Source organism: Leopardus geoffroyi, chromosome D4, assembly GCF_018350155.1.
Source record: "Leopardus geoffroyi isolate Oge1 chromosome D4, O.geoffroyi_Oge1_pat1.0, whole genome shotgun sequence".
In the NCBI taxonomy this organism is placed as follows: domain Eukaryota; kingdom Metazoa; phylum Chordata; class Mammalia; order Carnivora; family Felidae; genus Leopardus; species Leopardus geoffroyi.
In genome coordinates, this window is record NC_059342.1 from 62,862,567 (window position 1) to 62,875,736 (window position 13,170).

At 42.6% G+C, this 13,170-nt stretch overlaps 1 long non-coding RNA gene across 1 annotated transcript in view; it reads left to right on the forward strand.

Annotated features, from left to right (window-relative positions):
• The first annotated feature begins 8,396 nt into the window (after nucleotides 1-8,396).
• LOC123592929 overlaps nucleotides 8,397-13,170 on the forward strand; it is a 106,177-nt gene continuing 101,403 nt past the window's right edge. The window contains exon 1 of the long non-coding RNA XR_006710013.1: nucleotides 8,397-8,980. This is a non-coding gene — a long non-coding RNA (uncharacterized LOC123592929). The remainder of the gene's footprint in view (nucleotides 8,981-13,170) is intronic.

The window sequence follows — 13,170 nt, forward strand, 5'->3', positions numbered from 1 at the left end:
ATCACACACTGCCATTTAATGCAGAGTATTCTAGTCAACATTCCTTATTTCAAAAGTTTCAGACAACACAAAATAGATTTTCTGTTTATTTTACTCTTCTGTGTGTTAAAAAAATTTTTTTTAATGTTGATTTGTCTTGAGAGAGAGAGAGAGCACAAGTAGGGGAGGGGCAGAGAGGAGGATAGACAGAATCCCAAGCAGGCTCCGCACCATCAGCGCAGAGCCCGATGCGGAGCTTGAACTTGTGAACCACCAGATAATGATGAGCTGAGATCAGGAGCCAGACACTTAGCCAACTGAGGCACCCAGGTGCCCCGTTCTTCTGTGTTTTTGAAATTATACATGTTAGATTCTAAATAATGTATTCAATAAAACCATGAGTGGGATTTATCCTTTTTTTTTTTTTTCCTTTTATGAGGCAAAACCATGCAACATCTATAGACACTGAGGCCATGGAGCCTCGTAAGTACAGCTCTGTCTTATATGCATGATAGATTTAGGGGCTTTCCTCTAAGAGTTTATGGTGGTCTGGTTCTGGCTCATTCGTTAAAAAACAGGCCAAATGTGAAATAGTGATGAGGAGCATGGATATTTAGAGAGTGTATTGGTGTGTGTGTGAACTTCCTTCAACACGTTTTCATAAATTAAAAATATAAACCGGAATACAGTATTTTCATTTTGACTTCATTCTTTGCCATGGATGCACATTTAAGGGTTTGGTTTAGAACAAAGCCTGAAGTTCACTGTCACTCCGCCAGCTAAAGAGCATGGGTTATGTTACATAAAATAATTTCACAGAATCATTGTTAACTGTTCAGTTCCATTACGTGAAATTACTAGGCCTTTTTCTCTTTTGATACATGTTTTCTATAGCTCCTTTTATTGAACCCTACTAAAAAAGTTACAGCTTACATTACCAAAATAAGTTGTTTTGGCATATTTGAGACAAGACTATGGGGAATGACAACTATGGTCTCAGTTCTATTTGAATTTTGGGCATGCTAGTACCTGGTCTGTAGTGAATGAAAAATGCTGAATTTTGTGTGCCATTCTTGTGACTGACTACCTCTGAGTTATGTGATGTAAGGTCAGAATTCTTCAGTGTATTTCATAAGTGAATAGGGGACCTAGGGTAAGTATCTGTTCACTGTGAGTCTCTTAGGACATCCAAGGATCCCTGAGAGGATGGAGCAGAGTGGCAGAATATACTCAGGCTTTGAATTTACTTTGGGCATCTTCCTAAAATCAGCTGTGCTTGTTTCCCCGCCCCCCCTCCCCCCACCCCCGGCTCTGCCTCTTGATGCCTTTGCTCATGTCATTTGTCTTCCTTTCATTCTGGGAGATGACTTTCAGGTTCAATGATAGTGTCGATTTTCTCATTTTAGCTTGCTTTGGTCACCTCCCACCCCCTAGGAAAGGTATGATTAATTTCTCCGTATATTCAATATATACAGCACCTTTATATGCCAGCTTCTTCTGTGTGAGGCACTGAGGATTCAAAGATGAATAGGATACAGTCTGTGTCTCTCCTTCCCCTCCCCTTTCCCAACCCTTATCTTGGGCTTACAGCATTCTGGGAGACAGTCAAGCAAAATTTCAGCAGTGTGACTAGTGGTATGTATAAGATGATGGCACTGTAGGGATGGAAGTTGCTTATATAGAATTTTGATGATACATCTGTCATAACACTTACATTGTTCTAGTTAATTTGTTCTAGTTTATTTGTTTAACTGCCTTCTAGGCTAGACTATGCTTCTCAAGGGCAGGAGATGTATTTTATTCATCTTTGGGTCACTAGCACTTGGAGAACCTCCCATGTGCTAGCAGCTATCATTAGATATCATGAAAGACATGGTTCCTCCACTTACCGAGCTTTTCCCTGGGTGGAGGAGCTAGGTAACCCAACATTATTGTGATAGGATCCACAGATGTAAAAAAAAAAAAAAAAATGATGGGAGCATAGAGGAAGAGCATCTAACAAGCTGGTGAGGAGCTGCCAGAGAAAGCTAAAGAAGATATTTCAGTTGCCATTTGAAGACTAATGAAGAGTCAGCTAAATAACAGAATTCAAAGCAAGATTCAGCTAGAGAGGTTGTGTGAGGTGTTTTGGGTTTTATGTCAAAGGCCATTAGAGACCCACTGATCAATCTTAAGCCATGGAGTGCATGATTTATGTTTATGAAAGGATGCTGTTGTTAGCATACCAGAGGCAGAGACACACAAGTTTCTAGCGCCCTTGAATATTTCTAGATGGGAGAGTAGCACGTAACCTACAGTATCAACAGAATTATGAATGGGATAAACTTGGATGTGGGTTGTGATAGAGAGCAAATGATAGCTAGAGCTTGGGCAAGCTATGCCATTCATTGAGATAGGAAACATGATATTCTGTCCAGGGATTCTAAGACTCCATTCGCCTGCTGCTCCTTTTACTCTCTGCTCTGATAGCCTTGGTTGCTAGTCCCTTGACATAGCCTGTATACCAAAGGAGAGCCATGCCCATACTCCATAAGTTCCCACACTAGAGGTCTGCCTAATCTAGCCATTACGGTTCTCATCCATGCTTGAAGAAGAAAAGCCTGATTTGAAGGGATCCTTTCTTGGCTCTAGCAAGCATGTTGTCCTATCTACTGGGACTCCAAAGTCCTTGAGAGGTAGCATTGCCTTTTAGTTTTGAGGACACACAGTTTCTCTCCCACCTGTATCTGCTTAAGGCCAGATTTCTGCTTGCTCATTGTATGCTACAAAGAAAAGCTACTCCTGATTCTTAGAATGTATTTTTTTTTTCTACAATCGTTTGGCACCTGAAGATTCCAGCTAGAGCTGTGATTGACACTCCAGTGTCAAAGCAGCTGACATTACAGTGAAAGCTGCTATAACTTGGTACACTGACCAAGGCCAATTGCCCAGTTTTATGTAGCTACTCCTATCAGCTGCCATGGTTGTGGCATAAGCCTCAATCTCATTGTGGGTACTTTGGTTCTAATTCCCTGGTGTCTGTGGTGTTAGATCTGAGTTAGGGCATCACAAATGTATTAGGGGTTTGAAGATGAGGTTTGATGGTAACCCATTTTCTTTTCTCCAAGGTTCTGGCTGATAGAGTTTATATAAGAACTGCCAGCAAAACGGAGACCATCTTTATTACTGGCTGGGCAGAGGTCCGGTAAATCTCCCAAATGTAGAACATCTGGTAAATTCTGTTGGAAAATAGGCTTAGACCTAAGACAGGAGATAGGCTCTCCTGTCTCCCTGCCTGCTCTAGAGTGGCAGTGGGAGAGAGCAGCAAGGTTTGTGGAGTAGAAGCAGAGTTCATTGTATCAGCTAGTAGTGAAGCCCACAGGCCTGCCTCACATGCTTACCCAGAAGGAGCAGTGGAAATGGAAGACCTCTCCTCAGGTGAGCAGATAGCAAGGAGACTGGAGGCAGAGAGATTGGAGCTCCTGGGCTAGGAGCCACACAGCCTGTTTTGTGCTATTGGGGCCTAATGTGCAGAGTTAAACAGCCCAGTGAAGGTAGTTACTACTCCTTGGAGGCCTAATTTGGACACACTGAATTGAGGTGCTCATCTCCTTGGTAGAACCAAGTGGAGGATAGGAGGGTAGGATATTATAGAACCCAGCCCAGAGGAGGAGAGGGCTGGAGGAACACAGTTGTCAGATAAAGTACAGACAAGTGAAATTGTGTATTTTTATCAGAAAATTGGGGCAGTTGGACTTTGAAGGAAGGGGTGGGTAAAGAAGTTGGCTGACTTCTAAATTAAGCTATTTTTCCGAACAATTCTTGGACTCTCGTCTCAAGAACAATTTGTTCTGATCAGTCTGACCATTACCTTTGTGAGAGCAGAAATTCCCTACCCTCAAACATTGGCTAGTTTCCAAACCTTCCTGATATAATTCACTTTAAAATAGGAGAGACAATAAATATTGTCCTAAGCTTAGATTTAGAACTACAATGAGCACCACAGTCTGGGGAGTTTGGTTCAATTTCTTGCTGTGAGTCCAACTCCTGGCTGAAGTTTGTCTACAGCATAATGTTATAAAGCAGCCAAATTATCCTTAAGATCTTAAGGGCTAATAATATTCATAACTTAGCAGAGTCTCATTAGGCCTTTTATCTAAATAAGCTTTAAGTTCTCAACAAACTGGTGATGTAAATATCTTGTTTTAAAGTAAAATAAAATCCATTGAAACGAGTTTGTCATTTTAATTGTATTAGCACCTTTCAAGTGGCCACATTTATTTGGAATGTTTCCATAAGGAGAAGAAATAAATTAACAGGATTATGCATGGGATATGTTTGGCTGTACTTCAAAGCAACGGAAAAGATTTCAGAGGGAAATAGTAATATGCTTCTCTACTTTAAAGAAATAGGACTAAATTTTCTTTAAAAGGAGAGAAAATATCCAAATAGATCATAGGTTGTAGATCCAAGGAAAGTGCACCAAAATGTTCTCTACTGGAACTCATACATGTTCTTATATTAAATATCAGCAGCATTACAGACAAATCTGTGTTGGAGAGTAAAGCTGTTTAAAATTTACTAGTCATTCTTCCATATTCTTAAAAAATCATCTTCTAGTGATAATCTGCTTAAACATCTCCCTCCCCCCTCCCTTATTTATTTATTTATTTCCTTCCTTCCTTCCTTCCTTCCTTCCTTCCTTCCTTCCTTCCTTCCTTCCTTCCATTAGAATGACAGTGTCTGTGAGGGTGGAGGAGTTGGAAAGAGGCTAAATAATTGATTTGGGTCCAGAGGAGCCTGAATTTACTCCTAGTAGTTTGGTGGAACCCAGGCCATATACATATGGTGGATTATTTTTCTTGACTTTCACTTTTTGTTTTTCTTTCGCAGAAAGGACAATGGTTATTTTTTCCCCAGGGGCATGAGGGATAGGAATGGGAGAATGGACATGGAGATAATGAAACTTAATTGAGTCTTCTGGGCAAAAATACAACTCAGCTTCAAATTAAAGATCAAAGCAAAGAACACCTTTAAATAGTACATATTGAATAATCTGGAGAAAGGTAACTGGGTGGTTTTCATTTGCATTGAGGACAAACCAAAATAAATGGGTTTCAAATGCAGGGGGCGGGAATGGGTTACCCACAAAGAAAGGCTCCTACTCTGCAGGAAACATCTTCCAAGGAGGGTTTAAGAATTAAACAATCTTCTATTTGGAGGCAGGGTAGTAAATAGGCCTAGAGGTGAATGCATGCATCACGTTTTTGTTGTTCCCATAGTTTTCCAAAGTGGGCAGCCCTGATTGTCAAATAGTTCTTTTTGTAAAACCTTTTAAAATATTGTGCATGCATTCTCTCTAAGATGTTATATGAGTTAAGAGCAAGAGACTGTGCTTCTCATCAATAAGATAATGTCTCTCATACTTCCCATAATTCAGTGCCTTCTTTATATTAGGTTTTTTTTTTTAATTATTTTTTTTAACGTTTATTTATTTTTGAGACAGAGAGAGACAGAGCATGAACAGGGGAGGGGCAGAGAGAGAGGGAGACACAGAATCTGAAACAGGCTCCAGGCTCTGAGCAGTCAGCACAGAGCCTGACACGGGGCTCGAACTCACGGACCGCGAGATCATGACCTGAGCCGAAGTCGGACGCTTAACTGACCGAGCCACCCAGGCGCCCCTATATTAGGTTTTTAATAAGCATTCACTGAATGAAAACAAATGACTCTTGGAAGTCTGTCCCAGAGAGACACTGACAGTAAGTAAATGTAGTGTGTCAGGTGGTGATAAGTATTAGACGAAAAATAAGTCACTATGGGTGGTGTGGTGCAGGCTGGGTGCCATTTTACAAAAGGTGTCCAGGAGGACCTCTCTTGAGAAGATGGCCACAGTGTCCAGGTGTGTTCAGGGGAGAGTGTGGCTGAAGTGGGTAAGAATGGGGATGGTAGAGTGGGGTATTGATAGGCTGTGGTAAGGAGTTCAGTTTTTACTCTGAATGAGAAGGGAACATATTGGAGATTGTTGAGCGGAGAAGTGACATCATCTAATGAATTGGCCTAATTATACTTGTTGAGAAATCAAACTACTGTGTTGGTACAAAGAGCTAACTACAATTCCAGTCTTAGTTTACAGTACAAAAGAAATCCCCCAAACTCTAAACCTTTTTTTTTCCATTTCTTGCTCTCTCCATAACAGCTTACCTCCCTGGCCACGTCCCAGTAAACCCCACTGCAGCTCAAGGCTGACATCTAGTGGGTACTTTCCTAACTTTATAAACCTACAATTTGGAACATCCTAGCTCTTGATTAGGAATAGAGGGTAGAAAATCAAAAGCAGGATAATAAAACAATTATTAGAAGACTGATTTGCCTCCTTGTTTCTCTTTGGCTCATATTCAGGTAAGTTTGTATTTTTCTAGCAAATATTTTTAAAAAACTGTTGGGTTTAGCTACCAGATGACTGGGACATCAAAATCTTGGCTGGTGAGGAGAGAATGAGCCAGAACCAATGGAATCAATGCTCTGGTTCCAGGGGTGGCCTGTGGTTTATTGTATGGAGTTTGGTTGACAATCAATTTACAAAACAGGTGTGATCTCATGAGTTGGGCACGATGGGAGAAAGTCCAAGACAGTGTGAAAAAACCCAAGTCAGGTGAGATTGGGTGTTTCCGAAGCTTAGGCGGGATATTTCGGTGTATTAGTTCAAGCTTTAGCTTTATAATTGGACGTCTGGCTTCATGTCTTATTCTGCCATGTCTTATTCTGCGAGAACTTTTACAGGTTGCACTCTCTGTATCTCAGTGTCGAAATAGTGCCCACTTTGCAAAGATGTTTTATTAAGTCATTTAATTTATGCAAAGCACTTAACACACTAGTATTTAGTATACAGTCAATAAGAGCTAAGTGTTACTGTTCACAGGAACCACAGGTAGGCATCAGAGGTAGAGAAGCAGGTTGTTGTAGTAATACCACCTGCTTTGAATATATAGATATATTTTGCCCCCAGCACTTAGCATTAACAGAATTTAGGTTTTAGCCATTTTGTATATTTATATGATCCATTTTATCTACATCTATTGGGGTAGTTGAATATTCTGTTTGAGGTATATCATTTATGCCTGACAGAGATTAAAACTGTTTAGTGGCTTTCATTACTTTTAGGAAAAAAGACCCAAATATTTAGCTCTGCATCACCTGGCTCCTGCTTGCCTCTTCATCTTCGTCTCTTACTGCTCCTCCCTCTCAGTTTCTGCATTCCAGATTTGCTGGCCTTTTGAGTCCTCCAGCTCCTTGTTCCATCTGTCACAAGACTTTGCAATTTCGTTACCTTGTCCACACTGTTCTACTCCCACCCCAGCCTCACAACCAAGCTCACACCTAGTTAATGCCCACTCATCTTTGACACTTTAAAAAAAATTTTTTTATTTTAATGTTTATTTATTTTTGAGAGACAGAGAGATACAGAGTGTGAGTGGGGAGGGGCAGAGAGAGAAGGAGACACAGAATCTGAAGCAGGCTCCAGGCTCTGAGCTGTTGGCACAGAGCCCAATGCAGGGCTTGAACTCACAAACTGTGAAATCATGACCTGAGCTGAAGTCAGATGCTTAAAAGACTGAGCCACCGAGGCGCCCCTTGTCTTTGACACTTCTGTGGGGAAACTTTCCCTGCCTCCACCCCCACCCCACCCCACCCTCACTCTGCTGGGCAAGCCTCCCTTCTTGGTAAGATCTCATAGCATTCTGCACTTTTAATTTTCCTTCAGAACACTTACCATAGTTTTAAAGTATATATTTGGATGATTATTCACTTCCCAACTAGACTGTAAGTATCTTGGAAGCAAGAACTATGTCTATTTCACCCATTACTTTGTTCCTGCCACAGTGCTTGGTGCATTTAGATTCCTATTTTTGGGGGGAGCCTGGGTGGTTCAGTTGGTCAAGCATCCAACTTTGGCTCAGGTCATGATCTCACAGTCTGTGAGTTCAAGCCCCGTGATGGGCTCTGTGCCGACAGCTTAGAGCCTGGAGCCTGCTTCGGATTCTGTGTCTCCCTTTCTGCTCCTCCCTTGCTCAACGCTGTGTCTCTCAAAATTAAACGTTAAAAAATTTTTTTAATTAAAAAAATTTAGACTCAGATATTTTTTGAATAGTGAAGAGACTAGTCTGAAGGATGAGGGATCTTATTTTAAATTAAAATATAGAAATCAGTAAAACACTTGGTAACTAATGGAGTATGGGGATGTAGTGGGTACTGTGGTGTGATGCCCAGTTTTCCTCTTGTAGACTACTCATCCCTCCAGATGCTGAGAATTTTTTAAAAAATGTTTACTTTTGAGAGAGAGAAAGCACACTCATGTGCATGTGAGTGAGGGAGGGTCTGAGAGAGGGAGAGAGACAGAATCCCAAGCAGGCTCCGTGCTGTCAGTGCAGAGCCCGGCGCGGGGCTCAATCCCATGAATGGTGAGATCATGACTTGAACCAAAACCAAGAGTCAAACGCTTGACTGAACCACCCAGGCGCCCCACATGCTAGGAGTTTTGATGGCCAATGCTTCTCACCCTAGACCCTCTATAGGAATTGCCCACAGGAAAGAGAGCCACCTTACCTAAGGTCACGCCCCTTCCTGAAAGAAGGTCACTTGCAGTGACAGGTTAATTGGGGGGCATGTGCTCCACTCATTGCCTCAGTGAAGGGCCATTCCAGGTCGTGGTAGGATTGACTGAGGCCACTGTTTGAACTGCATCAACTGTTCAACCCCCTCCCACTTCACCTTTCCTCCCTCAGGCCTCACATGCTGTTCCTGAGAGCTTGTCTCCTCCCTCTCCCCCCAATAAACCACCTGCACACAAGTCTCAAGAGTCTGTTTCCCAGGGAACAGACTGAGAACTGTGGGCAAGGGAGAGGGAGGATCCTAAGGTAGCTCCTCAATTTCTGTTTTGAGACAGCACATGATGCCATGCACTGAGATGAGCACAGGAAGGTGATAATGTACAGGAACTGAAGCAGGTTTGCTGGAAAAGGTAAGTTTTAGAGGTGTTAAGTCTGACGTTCCTGTGGGATAACCAAGAGTCTGAAGCTCAGAAGAAAGGTCTAGGCTAGAGGTGTATGTAGACTTGGGGTCACTGGCACTCCAAAACGACATGAAAAAGCTTGCCTATGAACGGAGAGTGAAAGAAACAGGACTAGGGTGGCCTGGGAACCAACAGAGGGAGACAGGACAAATGAGACAAACTTGTGGCAGATAAAGAGTGATCAGAGAGGTAGGAAAATGAGTGTGAGCATTAGGAATACCAGTGGGTGTGCAGAGGGGTTTACAGGGATTACAGGCATAGATGTGTCAGGTGTAGATAGTATAGCATGTAAGTGTTCGTTCACTAGATCTAATGTCACTTGCTGGGGATAGTTTTAGTGGAGCCAGATTCCAGTGAAGTAAATGGGGTGGGGGGGGGGGGGGATGAAGAAATGGATGTGGTAACCTTTTTACAGTTTTCATGAGTCAGGAAGAACGAGATAGCATTGAGGATCCAAGACAACAGTAGGATATTTGTGTATAAATGATTCCGGAGATGGGCTGAAGGAGAAAATCCAGTTAGAAAAGTATAAAGTGGAGGCCATAGGAGTGAGAACTAATAAGTTCTTGAGAAAGTGATACATGATTGAACACACAAGATTAATCTTGGCGAAGTGAAGCCAAATTACTACTAACACCGGAAGGAAAATGAGTAGACATGGAGGCAGTTAATAGTAGCTACAAATTATCTATGCTCTTTAAGCATCAGGAAGTTTTAATAATTTAACCCTCACAACAAATCTTCAAGAATACCACCCTACCAGTCTGGAGCAGGTGGTGCGAAGGGAGCGGGGCCTCGGTTCTGATAGGCTTCCTGCCTCCTTGGAGCCCTGCCCAGTCCCCCAAGCAGGCCGGTAAGCACACGCTTTGGGGCAGGTGGTTCGTGGAGGGGCGTGCTCTCTAGGATGGAGTTTATTCCGGAAGCCACCCTTAGCTATCTTGAGGCAACTTCCACAAGGAGGAAAGACTGTATTTTCCAAGAGGGCAACACGACCCGGAAAGATGGTTGCAGAAAACGGGACTGAGTGACGCATGCGCGTTGCGAGAGCGACGGAGAGTGCGCAGTTCCGAGGCCGCAGGGACCTGGCGTTTGTCTCCGGAGAGTCAGAATCTGGGGGGTGCGCCTGACTGGAGCCCCACGTGACCCCGCAGTTTGATTTGTAGGAATTGTGTTAATAAAAAAATTGATGGCGATCTAACCGTCTACCAATAGGCAATTCATCATTTAAAATATAGTTATGTACATGTGGTGGAATATTTTGCGGTCCCACCCATGCAACCCAGAAATTTAGAGTGTGTGTGTTGGTCTGTTTATAGTCTTAAGTACTAATATTTTTTCTTGAACCGTTAATTATGGCTGGCAGCCAGGCTTTTACTTCAAAGCTTTGGAGGTGGAGCAAATGCCGTTACTTTCCCATGGGTGGAATTAGATTTAGGAACCAGTTGCAGTTATGAGAGGAGGGCAATAATGAATGAGTTCTGTCTGTGCGAGGTGGGTCTGTGGTAGGGAGCTGGCGTGGTGGTCACTTGGAGAGGAACTCTCCTAAAGGGCCTTTCTCCAAGGTGAGGGGACCTCAGCAGAGGGTGCTGGAGTTGTACTGCTAGATGCAGATGTTGAGTGGCTTGCTGGAGGAGAGGCTTTGCAGGAGGAATCTCTGAAAGTGCTCCACAAATAAAAGAATCAGCCCTGATAATTTGCCACACCTGGAAGGCACTATTATTCTCCATATTTCCTAGATGGGAGTCAGACGGCAGTCCACTGTGGCTCCTCACTGCAGGCTTGCTGGCGGATCCTGGGGAGGTCTAACCTTGAAGTTAGAGGCAGGCCTCTCATACCCACCACCTTTGGTTGGAAGATCAGCAGCGTTCTCCGAAGACATCCTCCAACTCCTCTTCCAAACTGTATCCTTACCCTCTTATATCTTCTTTATGGGCATGATGATGGATTCAAGGTTTTTAGCCAAGTCCTCCTTTGCAAACTCAACCACCAGGATGATCTGTTTCACTACTGATTCGTGCCTCCAGAGATTTTTACATATTGATTAATGCCACCAAAACAAGAGTTTTGTTTTGATGAGACAGCATTATCACACTCCGTCTGCAGGAAGCAAGGAAAACTTTCATGGAATAAAGGAGCTTGTTCAACTCTATCTCAGAAACCAAGCCTAGATTCAGACTTGTCCAAATCTTAGTTCCACTGAACAAGCAGAGCTCAATTCTTTTTTTTTTTCTCCCAAGTTTTAATTTAAATTCTGGTTAACATACAGCATAATACTCGTTTTAGTTTCATGTGTAGAATTTAGTGATTCGTTATCACTTAAATACAACACCCCGTGCTGATCACAAGTGCCTTCCTTAATAGCAGAGCTCAATTCTAAACAGTTCTTTTTTTGGCACACTTGCTGTGGATGCCCTTATATTGAGAGAGCTGAGATCAAAGAAGTGCTAGCAGAGGGACACTGTGTTCTTTCCCCACAGACCATCTCAGCCATGTCCTATATCTTTTTCAGCCACTCTCAGATAATAAAAAGTCCTTGAATCACTTTCAGACCCAAGAGTAATCTTTGAGTAATTAAAATTCCAGTCCAGTGTTGTAATGATATAATGACTTTACTCATTTGAATGCTTCTCTCCACCTTTATTTCAGGGCTGGTTAAAAGAATATCAAACCACATAAAAGCGTGTATTTAAAAAATCACTGCCCCCCTCCTCTCCCCACCCTTAGTTCCACTACGCAGAAGGAGCCATTATAACTTCTGTTTGTTTTTGTGTTTAGTAAATTGTGGTTGTTGACAAATTTACTTCAAACCCTGGCTTCTCAGGCAGTATTCAAGATCTACCAGCTGGTGATATTAATGCTCTGGAGGAATGAGGATGACTCCTTACAGATAAGCTATGGCACTTTACCCCCTTCACCTGGACCCTGCCCCCCTGATGATCTTGAGACAGTGGGTGAATTGAAAGCCTGTATGAAGGCCAGACTTGCTGGCTGTTACAAAAAAAAAAAAAAAAAAAGGTCATTCATTTAAAAGCTTTTTAAAAATAGGAATGATGTTTTGTTACAAATTGTGCTCATTTTTCTCTAGTAACTTTTTAGACCCAAAGGCCTGCTTTTGCAAGCCTGACTGTGGTAGTGTTTGCATGGATTAGATGTAGTTTTGATTGCACCTGGTGTGTAGGGTAATGTCTCTTGGGAGCAATACCACTCCTGTGCCTTATGAAGCTCTCCTGTGCTTCAGTGCAGCTGATGCTATCAATTTCTTATCTAAGGACCTATGACAGTTGACCCTCTTTGCTTTCTTAGCTACGCCTTCCAAGGCAGCATGTATGCAAATCCAGTGAGCACAGTGACATAAACCATGCTATTTGGTGTCTTTTCTGTAATCCACGGTGGAACTTATTAATGTATACTGTCCAGCACCTTATAGGTTAATATCATGTTCTCCTCTGTCTCCTGGACTACTTAGTACCTCCTAACTGGCCTATTTGCTCCTCTCTCAGGAGGCTCTCCACATAGAGACCAATCTCAGTTTCAAATCCATTGTACATTTGAAACTGAACCAAATGAGAGTTTGTCAGCTCCATGAACAGTGAGCCAATAAAAGACTGACACTGAGCTTTTGGAGTGAAGAAAGATAGGCTATTTATTGGTGTGGAGAATGAGGAATTAATGATCAAAGTCCTGAACTCCCCAGTGGCTTACAAGTGAGGGTTTTTTTTTTTCCTTCTTTAAAAAAAATATTTTTTGATAGAAAGGGGGGCAGAGGATCTGAAGCAGGCTCCACCCTGATAGCAGAGAGCCCAACATGGGGCTCAAACTCACAATCTGTGAGATCAGTGCCTGAGCCAAAGTCAGAAGTTCAACTGACTGAGCCACCCAGGTGCCCCAGAAGTGAGGATTTTTAAGGGCAAAATTTGAGGCAAGGGTCTCCTGAGAAGGTGGATGTTGTTGATTGAAGGTCCCGTAGAGTCATGTTAATAGATGTTACTTAGTTACTTCCAGTCCCGGAGGCCTGTTCTGTCTCAAGAGACTTGGACTCTGAAAAATATTCTGTTTGAGATTTCATTAGGTGCATCTGGTGCTTATGTGTTCAGGATAGTGCTGATTAGCTGCCTGTCAGCACTCTACCAACTGCTTGT